Raw genomic sequence first — 13,147 nt, forward strand, 5'->3', positions numbered from 1 at the left:
TGTTGTTGTACCCAGACTCTTTAAAAACTCTGTTTTTGCATGGACTTTACGTTTAACTGTTAACAAAGAGGGAGTTTCTTATTGGCATTCGCGTAATTGACAAAAATATTAGTTTTCACTAAAAATTGAAAAGATTGATGAAAAAGCGAACGTCCAGGATGGTTAGCATCATATACACATCTCTCTCTCTCTTTCTCTTTCTCTCCCCCTCCCCTCTCATGACTCAGCTTCAGTAAAAGCAGTATTTTATTTTGAATTTCAAATTTGACATAGAGATGGACAAACAATTTGTAAAAAATTGTAAGTAGTTAATAAGAGGTTCTTTCTACAATTTAGACTTTAAAGTTCTCACTTGGCACCATTGCTGATTCTCATCCAAAATGTTCTTAAGGTTATATCAGCGATCAGATCATTAATATTCAGGTCCATTCTAGCTGCGGTCCACCTCCAATCGGCCACCAGCCTAGCTATAGCTTGACGTCTGTCACTCTTGACTGCGTTCCTGACTAGTTCAACCCCCTGTCTGGCGGGAATTTCTCCTTCCTCTGAGGCTAGTTGGGCAATTCGTCACTGTTAGAGAAAAATCTGAGGCTTGTTGGGCGTGGCCTGGCATGAGCAGTCCCTATACCTAGTACCACTATGGTTAATGTCTTCATATTAAGACTTAAAATAAATGAAGAAATACTGTTAAAATACACTATCATATCGACCTGCCCATCATTAACATTTTGCAGGAGGTCAATAACACACAGAAAAAGACATTTACACTAAACAAAGGTAATTCTTGATAAATTGTCGGAATCCTACGGTGGAACCCTCCACTTCCCGTTACCAATCATGAGTTTGACGATGTCGGGCAGGTACTCTCAATCGTTTAAAAAACAGGAGGCAGACCTACCCAAAATCTTGACACAAAAGATCAAAAAACAAATCCAAAACCAGCTAACCACCCTGCACCCCTATTTACCATATTATTATACTAATCTTCAAAATCCTAATTCGACAGGGGGTGGCGTCAAATTATCTAAAACTTTATTTTAAAACTAATTTCTTCTCATAATATATTCATTATTGCTCAGGTGAACGGTTTAGCCCCTAGGCCTCTTGTTTCCTTGTATGAAAATACTAACATAAGTATGTGAAACATATTGAAAGACGTAATATCATGTTACTTACGTCAATTGATCACCAAGTACCGAGCACAGAAGATGCTTAAAGTAATGAAATAAGATCACGTTAATTATTGTATGCCATTTCCTAGAGCAACAAAATAAAATGATGTCTTGTTTCTTAATCCAGGTATTTATTATGTACGAGGGTTGTTCGGAAATTATTGAGACATTTTCTCTTATTCTTTTAGTAAAAAAGATAAACTCTTGAAATTTTACCAAAACGTAAATCAGGATAGAGTTTATCAATGTGAAAAGTTTCTTGTTCATGGCATGAATAGATCATTCCTAGTAAGCTGACCAACGTGCCTTCGTCCTGTAACCCGGCGCAACCGCTAACTTTTCGCAACGTCATTTTAACGCTTCTTATTGCTTCCGTGTTTTTAACACCTTACGAACGAACTGAAATAAGAATTATTCTTTATTTCTCATCTTTTTGTTTTAATTTCAAGATGTCATCATTTACATTTTCTCTCATTCTTGTTTTTTTAGAGAAAAAATCGAGTTATTTTTACCCGAAAGTCTAATTACTGTGAATGTCTCCTGCAGTCATTTTTTTTTACATATTTTAGAACTGTTGACAACAGTTAGTGTGTCAAAGTTGTTAATTAATCCCTTTGGCCTAATTCTAGTTAAACAATCAGTGAAAAAAAATATGATGAACTGAAGTTTTATACCTTGTCTTGTCATCGTACAGTTTTTTACGCAATTGCGTGGCTTTAAAATGTCTTCTTCTGAGATTTCCACCAGTTTAATGGTTTTCGTTGCGCCGCCTTGACGTCAAAATTCAATGTAAAGTCGTTGTCAGATTTTTATTGTTTGGTTAATATATGTGTACCATATCCGTATTTCAACTCAAACATCAGTGAAACTTAATCAACAGTTAGTCGCAAAGAATAGCAAAATGAACATATTTTATTTGATTTCTTTTATCATTAACTGTAATTCTACGGACAATTATAAAGTAGATGTTTAAGTTGTTTAATCTCTGAGTTCATGGCTGCGCCGGGTACCCCGACCACCGACTTGTTTATCTACTGTCGTAAATAAAATATTAAATATTCTTTTAATATTACTTTGTTTTATTATTTGTTGGTGTTTCTTCAGTGTCTATGCCAATTTTCACCAAAATTCGTCACTTAGAATAGAAAATAATCGATTTGTCTCAATAATTTCCGAACAACCCTCGTATAAATATTCTAACAGCCAGAATATAGTGTGACCCAAAGCTTCTTGTAATAGGCTACTTTGACGGCAATGGCATTTGATTGCAATTTAGTGTGCTAATGATCAATTAGAACCATTTTTACAAGAGCTTGGACTTTGGTTGGTTGTGTCAAACAGCAATGTGTTTCAATGGTCTGTCTATTTCATTACTGAACACTTATTTATGGCTCTTAGAAATCAACAAGATTTGTCTGACTTTTGGGGTAAGATTACGCAATCAGTGCATATTTCACTTGAAATCAGTGATTGTTATATCCTATCGAAAGTTCAAGGTCTTGTTAAAATGGTTTTAACTACTCAAACTCAGAGATTCAAAACAACACTCATTGATGCTTCTCATAAATACGGAGGGTCCTCGTGATATTATAAAACCATACCCAGCTGTCTGATAATATCATTACAAAGGAGAACGTCGAAGTAACAACTGCAGCAGGTCATATAGGGTAAATATAGTGATACTTTATTCTTATTCAAATTGTTATATCTCTTCCTGGCAATAATATGTGTATCCTTTATTAGCCAACCTATTAAGGTCAGCATTTGAAAATTCAAATTTTATATAAAACAGAACAAATGACAGGGACGTATCATCATGGTGCACTTTTTCTCAAATACTAGTACATATAGAGACGTAAATGGGGAAATTAATTGGTGAACAAAATAACTTTAAAATAGAATGTTTTTAAAAGTACTTTGACCCCCACTATCCTCTCAAATCAGGATTTTGAAGATTGGTATATGGTGAATAGGGGTGAATGGGTGTTAAGGGGGGTTTGCTGTTTTTTGTGTTATATGTTATGATTTCAGATGGGTCTGTCTCCCTTTTTTTAAACGATGGAAAACCTCCGACGATTTATCAAGGACTAATTGCATTTTGTTTAATACAAATGTCTTTTGCTGTGTGTTGTTGGCTTCCTGAATTATGTTAATGATGGGCCGGTCTAAATGATATTGTATTTTAATATTATTTCATTTATTTCTGCAGATGAAGACACTCACCATAATAGTACTACTGGGGGTCCTGCTCATGTTTTGTCATGGATCACCGTGGGTCACCGAGCCAATCGATTTCCATCATGTCTCAGAGGAAGAGGCAGCTCTCGCCAGGCAGAGGGCTGAACGAACCAGGATAGCATTCGCAAGGCTCAGAAACCGCACCAGGCAGGCGTCCGGGAGAAGTGACATACTGATACTGAGACAAAGACTTTCTGATCGGAACGCGGTCTAAAACCATAATTACATCATACATGTACAGGAGAATCAGCGATTGTGTTAAGTGAGAAAATCTAAATTGAAGAGAAAACTTTTTTATTGACTACTTAAAATTTTAAAAAATAGATTGCAATGAAGTCTTCGTTTCGTTTGCACATGAATGTGTCAAATTCAAAATTCAAAATAAAACTTTTCACCTACCGAAGCTGAGTAATGAATATGAGAGAGAGAGAGAGAGAGAGAGAGAGAGAGAGAGAGAGAGAGAGAGAGAGAGAGAGAGAGATTTGTGTATGAGCTACTAAACATTCTATCCGGGTGTCAATATTTTCAATTCCTTGATTATTATGTACAAGTATTTATTGTCAATATCAACGAGTTATAGAAATACCCTCTTACAATGCATATGTCAAAGCGATGGCTTGTATAGTCATTCTGTATCTCTCGCAAAGTCCGACGCAGGGATCAAGCCATGACGATGAGTATGGGCAGCGGAAAGGGCAAAAAATACATTTTTACAAACTCAACGATAAACTAATTTCAGCAATCTAAAATAATATTATCAATGACCATAAATGCAACACAAACAGTCTTCTTTGCAAAATAAATGTACATAAAAATCAACCAAAGGTATTTAAATACAAATCAAACACAAAAAGTAAAACCAACAGACATAAATGTAAAACGAACATACATCAACATGAAACAAGCGGACGCACAAATAAACGCCAGGTGGCGTTTTTTGGAAAGCAATATACGTCATCGATTATTGGAATCCGGGATGGTTCGCACCTATTTTGTTTTGCCCTGAGATGTTTCGCACCTGCCTCGGGGCGAACCATCTCACTGTGTTTAGATATTTTTCTCGTATTATCATTCCTCTGAAATAAATTATTACCTATACAAGAATTGAAATATGTTTTTAAAAAAAACTATTGAAACAGCGCTTGTCTTTATTCATGCACGGCCAAGAAAGCGTTCTTGCTTGATTAGGATTTTTATTTACTAATTTTATTAAGCCATGTCGTTTTATATGGTTCAGAACAAGAGGTGTGAACTGTGTTGTAATAACATTTATAGCCTGTCTTTCACTTGAGAATTACCTGTATTTTTATAATGAAAAATTTGGGAATGTTAATTACAAATGTAAAATATTATATTGTTAGCATAGTTCTGTTTTGGGGATCATTTAATTACATAAATTATCAGCTTGAACTTTACATTACCCACCCCCCCTCCCCTGTATCCATTTTTTATGAAATTATATCCATTCAAACTCGTTAAATATTTTATTTTTATCCGACTTTTTTTTATTCTATAAATTGTTTATATACCGGATGGCAGTAAATACAAAATTTACAAAGTTGTCAAGTTGTAAATTTTGCATTACTTCCACCCAGTAAAATTAAAGTGATACAAAATGCAACAAATGACTGACAAAGGGGGGGGGGGAGGGGGGAGGGGGGGGGGGGCTAGACTGATCCTCAGAAATATTGAGAGAGAAAAACCTAATTCCTAAAATCATAAAAATCCTAATCCGTGGGAGAGAGGGGTGAGGGTGGGGGAAGTAAACCTATACTTCAAAAAGAAAAAATCTAACCTACATTAAAAATTATTTTCCCCCAAATCATAAAAATCTTAATCCGTGGTGGGGGTGGGGATGGGGGGGGGGGGGGGCTAGTATGCCTAAGACTCCAACTTCTCAATGTTTCAAGGTACATTAAGGAACAATTATATTTCCTGCGAGAAAAAGTGGGGGGGGGGGGGGCTGAACCGTCTATTCTGCTATGTGCCTAATGGTTAGGTCTAACTTTGCAAAAAGCCCCCCCCCCCCCCCCCCCCCCGGTTCCGAAGCCTATGTGTCGATAAGCTTGAAGTATTCTGATACATGCACTTAATTTTAATTCACAATGTACATATGTCTTGTAGCATTTTAAAAATGTTTTTTTTTTCCAGATATTTGTATATCATCATGTTTATGGGTAACTAATAAATTACTTTTTTTATATAAGACTGTACAATATTTGATTATACATATGTTTTCATCCGAATATGAAATTTGGAACAAATGTACGAGTATAAACAGGTCATTAAAATATTATTTATAATTTTAAATAAATCATAATAAATAAATGGGAATGGAAATAATATTTAACCCCACTTTTGCTATAAGAATAAGACTGGTAAAAATCGTAGTTAAATAGTGGATGCAGTTGGGTAATGTAAAGTTCAAGCAGATACCGGTAATTTATGTAATTAAATGGTCCCCAAAATAGATCTATGCTAACCATATATACATGTTCATTTCTAATTAAATCAACACTCCATTACATTACATTATAATACAGTCAGATGTTTTGCTCCGAGGCAGGTGCGAAACATTGACGTGGGAAACATCTCAGGGCGAAACAGAATAGGTGCGAACCATCCCGGATTCCAATAATCGATGACGTATATTGCTTCCCAAAAAACGCCACCTGGCGTTTATTTGTGCGTCCGCTTGTTTCATGTTGATGTATGTTCGTTTTACATTTATGTCTGTTGGTTTTACTTTTTGTGTTTGATTTGTATTTAAATACCTTTGGTTGATTTTTATGTACATTTATTTTGCAAAGAAGACTGTTTGTTTTGCATTTATGGTCATTGATAATATTATTTTAGATTGCTGAATTTAGTTTGTCGTTGATTTTGTTAAAATGTATTTTTTGCCCTTTCCGCTGCCCATAGATGAGGAAACCTGATTCCTATCTGAAAGCATACAAGTAAACCAGCAGCAAAAAGGAAACAAAATTATGGAAAAGCCAAAATGGTGATAATGGCAAGAAAGGTGGGTAAAGTCATGATGAAAAAGAGGAAGATGCTATTACTGACATGCGCAAGTGCATTGGGATTGGGTAAAACAGGAATACATAAATCGGGGGAGTTACATGTATCTTGCTTGCAACCAGGTGTGCATTCTTCTTTGATAAATAGAACTTACCACACAGAGTAGTAAGTTCACCTTTTTTTAAAAAGAAGACCAGAAGTTGAATGGCTATACTGTCATGGCTTTATTATTAACACGTATGATATCATTATTAGATTTTAAACACAGTTAATTGAACACTGTTGACAATAAATTACACAAATTGAAAATATACAAGCAATTATGAGATTGCACTGCAAATGCCAAAACGATGGATGGCGCTGATCCTCAACTGGCATTTTAGCAGCCAACAGTTCAATTTAATGACAATGAGCCATTAATTGCTGGTAACCCTGGAAGGGGGACAGCAGTTAACCAGCGATGAATATCGGGGTGCATAATTAATGCACCATGCAAACCTGGCATACAAATGACCCAAGTGAACAATTAATATGCTGCCTACCGTTTTCAGCAGCACTGTTAGATATCGTATGTCTCCATGATTGACGTGGCAGAATATCTGATCAAATAAGTAAGGTATTGTGCATTAAGGTCTGGACTTTGCAGAGTAATTATTTCGTTTCTATGGATAATCAGTGCTTGGGGCGCGTTATCATTACACCTATGCAATAGGTTGTTCAAGTGAAGCTCCAGGTCTTCCACTTTAAACCGCTGCGGCCAGCCCATATGACATTGATGTGTTGAGGGTCAAATTTTTCGCCACAAGTGGAATTAGCGTATTTCTGAGCCCTGGAGATGATTGATGGACATATGATCCATACTGTCCACAAACCTGCAAGCTTAGCTTACAATTATTAGGATTCAGATGCTTACAGATATACAGATTGGACGCGAATATAAGATTTAAAGTTTTTCAGTTTTGATTATATTCTCTAGGATGCCCTGCAAGTACAAGTAAGTTGCAGCACCAATTCTTAATGAATGCGATTTGAAAACTGACGTGTCTACGTTGAGGAATGCCAGAGCTCTTTTGAGAACTTGGTTGAATTGGTATAGTTTGTCCCAAGTTATTGCTTCTATCAATTTTTGATGATTTTTAATAAAAATACACATACCTGTGAAAGAAATACAATTGAAATCGATGAAAGGGAATATATCCAAGATATCTTCATTGAACAATTATCCCTTTTCACTCATAAAATTTCACAGGAACGAAAACAATTTTGTTACAGAGAATTATAATGGGAAATGTTTTCATCTTTTCTCCATTCGGAAGCACTCGGGATACCTCGTGCAATTTTTAACGTTATCATCCGGGCTTATTAATGGCTGATACAATGCAAAATCTCCGTAGACTTTCAATTTTGGGATGTGTATTCAATCTAATTAAAATTAGATCCTTCACGCTCTCGTATTAGATATGTCGCTGTCACACATCAAATACGAGAGCGTGAGGGATTTAAATTTTAATTAGATTGGATGTGTATTGAAACCTGAAGCGGTAGAGGGGGCGTTTGAAAACAGATAATTTGGACATTTTTCATATTAAGGTATTTACTATTATTGAAATATTAAGCAAAAAGTGTTGGAAACAAAAACTCGGGACAGAGTATAGTAAAGTAGAGGGGAGGCATCAGTGGGACACAAAAGCTGACCTGGGTATTAAGGTCTAGCGTTAAATAGGACTGCAAGTTGTTAAATAGGAAATGATTGTCATCAGAAAGGGTTATAATTAACTTTGTGCCTGCGCTATACTGCATGGTTAGTTTTGCTGTTAGATGGTCAGTCTGTGTGGGATTTGTTTGTAAACAAACTTAATGAGTACCGGGATGCCCAGACACCACTGCCCTTCCCTTCGTCGGATTATATAGGTTATATACAAATAATCAGTGGTAGATCTGTCAGAGATCTGTAAATATATAAATACTCAACGACATGGCTATCAATAACTTACTGTAGTAATTGCTTGTTTATAAAAAGTGGCGCCTTTTGTTGTATATTACTATAATAAAATGGGAAAAAGCGAAATAACTTTAAATTATATTTTGAAAATAAAAAGTATATGCCTTGTCAAACAAATAATAAATTATCTAAGTCAGAATTCTCTAATTTTTCTATAAAAACGAATGCAGACCAAAGCCCTGTCAAAGATGTTAATGATCATGAACACATTCAATGATTAACTAACATGGTGGTATCTTTGTGTGTTTGCTTACTGTATTTTTAAGGTAGGGGGTATTTTAGTTTGACAAACCAACAGTATAATTTTGAATTCAAATAAAAAGTATGAAATTTACTAAAAGATAAACCGACCGAAGATATAAATTAGTTCTTTTTTAAATTGAGAACTTCGTTACGTTTTCACTAATTGCGCAAATATAAAATAAATTAATTAGTATAACAAAGTCATTAGCATTAATCCGACGTGAAAATACAAGGAGCGCGCGTGTGTGTGTGTGTGGGGGGGGGGGGGGGGGTGTACGATGAATACTTTTTCCAAGGGAAGAGGGTTCCAATGCCTTTTTCTGTAAAATTACTATGTGCATTATTACATTTTAATTTTCCAGGGGGAGGGGACGGGGTCCGGACCTCGGGATTCCAAATTATAATTGCAGAAAAAATACACTCAATTATTGTTTATGAATATCAGCACGTTACGTAAAAAAATTTACAATCATTCTTGTATGCGAATTTCAGTCTGACATCATGATTTTTTCGTTCAGTCTGTGGCTTGTGGAAGTGCTTGTTCTTATGTATAATGTGCCGTTGCTGTCATTTTAGTGTGTGTTGTAGAATTTATCTATCTGAATTTCGACTTATCGATAAGCTGGTAAGAACTGGGTGGTGTAGATTTCAACCTAATGAATCAGAATCGGTTTTCTTAAGAAATAAAGAATTTAATCCATTGATGTAAATATGTCATAACAATGTTAAACAACTTTCGCATGTGAGGAATTTTGCAATATCCTCGAAGTCGCAAATATTTCTCGCCGCGAATCAGTCACAGTTATTAGCCATTGATAATCTATAAATCATTAGATCATTTATAAATCAAACGTTAGAATTAAAATAAAAACAACACGTACATGGTTTTAACGAAAACAGAATTCTGAAAATATTATTTTAAAATACTTAAGACATTTCCAAAACCAACGACAGACGGTTTTTAAGACAATAATGGTATTAATCGGGCGACAGTCGGCAGATCATCAGCTGTTGTCTTGGGTAATATTGACCTATCTATTCGTCAGCCGACCAATTTTGTGTCCATCGACCCAAGTTACAGTTTTTCCTGCGTCGGTAGTCGATTTTTAGGTCCCCAGTCGTCGTAGAATAGTCCGTGAAGCAATCCTTAATCATCGCCCGACCATCGGCAAACAGATTATTATCTATGCTGTCGGCCCAGCAATCTTGTTTCGTCAGACGACGATACGAGGTAAATTCCATCGCACAACCATTGGCTTAAATGTTCCCTAGGCATAATAGATATAGATCTCTTTTGGATCAAGAAATCAAATTATTGCACGGGAACATCTTTTTGGTCGGTTTTTTATTTTTGTTTAAGAAAGATCTACTTTTATAACAAACATTTTTTTTTTAAATATGCGTTCTTTTTAGATTCAGTTTTAAACCTTGTTGCAGAACTTTCACTAACCTCCGATTAAAAAATCGTTTTAAAATATTGCGATATGTTGTAAACAAAAGTTTACCGTAATTTAGACTTCATGATGTCAGTCTTCTTATTTGGAACCAAAAACCTAATCCATATGATTTGTGAAGCGTGTCTATACGTGAATGACAAATCCTCTTATTATGATATCATGCCCATGCTCTTCTAGTACTTATAGTAGATATAGATATTTCATCTCCAACCGTGTTCTCTCTCTGTCTGAAACTCTGTGGTTGCTTTCAAATGTAACTTTCTCATTGTCAGTGGGATACTTTGGAACATCGCACTAATATACATTTCACATTGAAATAAAAATATGAGACTTCTAGTTGCTGTTGTTGTACCCAGACTCTTGATATCTTTAACTAAGAAACATGCGTTAAAACCTTTTTATTTGCATGGAATATACGTTTAACTGTTACCAAAGAGCGATTTTCTAATTGGCATTCGCAGAATTGACAAAAATATTAGTTTTCACTCGTAACTGAAAAGATTGACGAATAATCAAACACCTAGAATGGTTAGCATCAGATACACAAATATATATATCTCTCTCTCTCTCTCTCTCTCTCTCTCTCTCTCTCTCTCTCTCATATGACTCAGCTTCAGTAAAAGCAGTATTTTATTTTGAATTTCAAATTTGACATATAGATGTACAAACGTCAACGAAGTCATTATTTCAATATATTTGTAAACATTGCAAGTAGTTAATATGGGGTTCTTTCTTCAATTTAGACTTTACATTTCTCACTTGACACCATTGCTGATTCTCATTTAAAATGTTCATAGGTTTAAATCAGCGATCAGATCATCAATAGTCAGGCCCATTCTAGCTACAGCCCTCCTAAAATCGGCAATCATTTTAGCTATAGCTTCAGGACTGGCACTCTCGACTGCGCTCCTGTCTCGTACAACCGTCGGTCTGACGGGAGCGTCTTCCTCCTCTGAGGCTTGTTGGGCGTGACCTGTCATGAGCAGTCCCGCAAGTAGTATCACTATGGTGAATGTCTTCATATTGAGACTTGAAATAAATGAAGAAATACTGTTAAAATACAATATCATATCGACCTGCCCATCAATAAAATTTTGCAGAAGGCAAGTAACACACAAAATAAGACATTTGTACTAAACAAAGGTAATTAGTTCTTGATAAATTGTCGAAATCCTACGGTAGAACCCCCCTCCCCCGTTACCAATCATGACTTATCCGAAATCTTGACACGACCCCCCCCCCCAAAAAAAAAATAAAATCCAAAACCAGCTAACCACCCTTCACCCCTATTCACCGTTCTTCAAAATCCTAATTAGAGAGGTAGTGTGGGTCAAATTACCGAAAACTTTATTTATAAACTAATTTTCCCTTTTTACATGTCTATATGTTATATCTGTTACCAGAAAAGAAAAGGTGCCCCCTGATGATATGCGCCTGTTATGTGTTTTGTTTGATATAAAATACGATTGTTTAAATACTGACCCTTATAGGTTGTCTAATAAAAGGAACACGTATTATTGTCTGGAATAAGGGTACCGAATTGAATAAGAATAAAAATAAAATACTAATATACTTACATTAGATGACCTGCTGAAGTTGTTACTTCGACGTTCTTCTTTGTAATGTTAGTATCAGCCAGCTGTGTATGGTTTTTAATGTTACGAGGACCCTCTCTATTTATGAAAAGCACCACTGAGTGTTGTTTTGAATCGCTTAGTTTGATTAGTAAAAACCACTTCAACAAGACCTTGGACTATCAATAGGATGAAATAATCTTTTTGCATAAAATCAAGTAAGAATGACGCTGATTTCAAGTGAAATATGCACAGATTGCGTCATCTTACCTCAAAGGACAGACAAATCTTAATGATTTCAAAGAGCCATGAATAAGTGCCCAGCAATGAAACAGACAGGCCTACGTGAATTACAGTCAACTGTGTCACATTGATATTTGACACAACTAACCAAAGTCCAAGCTCTTGTAAAAATGGCTCCAATTAATCATAAGAACAGAAGAACAGACTTTTGTTTGTGTTGTTCTGACAATACCAAACATCACCAAACTTCAAAGAATATATATATATATATTTAAATCCAAAAAATATCGCAGTGTCCGGTTTTATATATAGAAAATTTGAAAAACGAAAGACAACACACAGTAAAACGTTAGCGCTTTCATTCAATCTTCAAGCGGTTTATAAAAAAGCGTAAACTGTTTCAAACCATTTTATATCGTATAAAACTAATAAATATTGAATTCATTGCTTATAATTTAATTTTTTTTACTCTTCATTGTAGATAAAAACGGTCATTTGACCTTTAAAGTAACGTAAAATTGTACAAAATTCAAACGTAACGTCATGCGCATTGATACATTTTTGACGTTAGTCTTACTATGACGTAGGCAACATTCTTTATACGATATAAAATAATTTTTTTAGCCAATCAGAAAACGCGTTACAACCAGAATTAAATTATTGAAATATATACACAATACATAAAAAAGTTAAACTATAGCAGTCTGTTGAGGCAAGGTTTTAAAGTTTGAATAAAATGTTTTTCTTTTTCCCTTCTTTCCGTTGCATTCTCTGTAAAAAGTTTATAAAAAGGAAACACTTTAAATTGCCCGCCTCCGCATACATCGATGTGCTCGCTGAGTTTTATTTTCCGGTACTCTGGGTCTTTAATTTGCTGTTTATGCACCCAGATTCTTGTTCTTAATGTTGTCCCTGTTTCGCCGATATCAAATTTGTTGCAACCATCACATATAATGGTATCTATTAAATTTTTGGAATGACATGACATGTCCGAATTTATGCGGAATTGTTTTCCTCTGAAGTCAACCGAGCTGCCTTGTTTTAAAAACGGACACATGCCGCATCGTATGTCTCCACATTTAGATACCGTTTTTATTGACGTTAGTTCCGTTCGTCATCGAAAGCAAGATTTTTGTCTTGCCAAAATGGCCGAGTGGGGGGTGCAGTGGCCGCTCACTGCTAGGAGAATGGGTTGCA

General features: G+C 35.3%; 2 long non-coding RNA genes across 2 annotated transcripts; one reads left to right on the forward strand and one right to left on the reverse strand.

Annotated features, from left to right (window-relative positions):
* The first annotated feature begins 2,593 nt into the window (after positions 1–2,593).
* Positions 2,594–3,813, forward strand: LOC128156689 (uncharacterized). Its single transcript, XR_008239750.1, has 2 exons — positions 2,594–2,839; positions 3,382–3,813. It is a non-coding gene; the product is annotated as an uncharacterized LOC128156689 (long non-coding RNA).
* Positions 3,814–10,745: 6,932 nt separating this feature from the next.
* On the reverse strand, positions 10,746–12,023 carry LOC128156387 (uncharacterized). The gene is made up of 2 exons (XR_008239709.1): positions 11,711–12,023; positions 10,746–11,162 (listed from the first exon to the last, which is right to left on the reverse strand). It is a non-coding gene; the product is annotated as an uncharacterized LOC128156387 (long non-coding RNA).
* Between the last annotated feature and the right edge of the window lie 1,124 nt (positions 12,024–13,147).

The sequence above is a fragment of the Crassostrea angulata genome, chromosome 7 (assembly GCF_025612915.1).
Source record: "Crassostrea angulata isolate pt1a10 chromosome 7, ASM2561291v2, whole genome shotgun sequence".
Taxonomy (NCBI): domain Eukaryota; kingdom Metazoa; phylum Mollusca; class Bivalvia; order Ostreida; family Ostreidae; genus Magallana; species Magallana angulata.